Source organism: Ursus maritimus, unplaced genomic scaffold (assembly GCF_017311325.1).
Source record: "Ursus maritimus isolate PB19 unplaced genomic scaffold, ASM1731132v1 scaffold_4, whole genome shotgun sequence".
NCBI lineage: Eukaryota > Metazoa > Chordata > Mammalia > Carnivora > Ursidae > Ursus > Ursus maritimus.
The window spans coordinates 77,747,857-77,748,784 of record NW_024426552.1 but is presented as its reverse complement, the minus strand read 5'-3'; positions in this window follow the sequence as shown (position 1 = coordinate 77,748,784).

Sequence of the window (928 nt, the reverse complement as noted above, 5' to 3'; positions counted from 1 at the left end):
CCAAGGCGCTGAGCTAGAATCACTCTGGAACTCACAGTCCTAGCCTGGTTAGTGAACTTTCACACCATCCAGGGTCCAAATGGGAAGTACGCTTTAGAAAATGGTTACTAATTCTGAGCATGGAGGTGGGCTCAAGGGGATTGGGGAGGTCTCAGCGCACCACTGGCTTCGAGGAGGACCTCTCTACCTCCTACGGCTCCGGATCCAATTTTTAGCCAGAATTTAAGAGGTGAGGCCAAAGGGCACTGTGCACTTCTATTTCCAGGTAACAGTCCTTTAATTAGTCTCCACTCCAGGCCACTGCTAAGGCTAAGTAGCTGAGAGGGATGGAGGGAGAAAGGCGGGGGAGGGGGAAGGGAGAGAGAAAGAGAGAGAGAGAGAGAGGAAGCCAGGCGGCTTCTGCTTGCTTTCAAATTAGACCAGGGAGGGCAAGAAAGAGGCAGGTTTCAGGCACTTGGTAAACTGAAAGCAAACGTCTTTATTGTACACAGTACAGAATATAACGCAGCTTGGCAGGACGCACACGGCCCTGCGCAGGGGAAAGTATTTCAAATCAACTGGCAGGTTAAAGCCTTTCTGCACTGTAGACTTTCCACACTCTGGAAAAGAAGCAAAAATAAAACAAAACAGATAAAAAACCAAAACCATCCGGGAGGTGCATGAGTCCCATGGGAATGCAACGGTGATGCGCCATCCTGTGTCCAGTGACAGCACAGGCCCCGTGGTTACAGCAGGGGGGGTGGGGGAGGAGCTCAGGCTACAGAGGGTTATTTTCATACTTGCTAAGACAGCATAAATCCATCAAAAAAAGAAAACCCAAACCAGGATAAGAAAGAAAAAAAAAAAAACCCAAATCCTATACAGCATTTACAACAAATAAATCTCTAGCTGGCTGGGGGTAAAATATGCATCTATATATAGACTATGT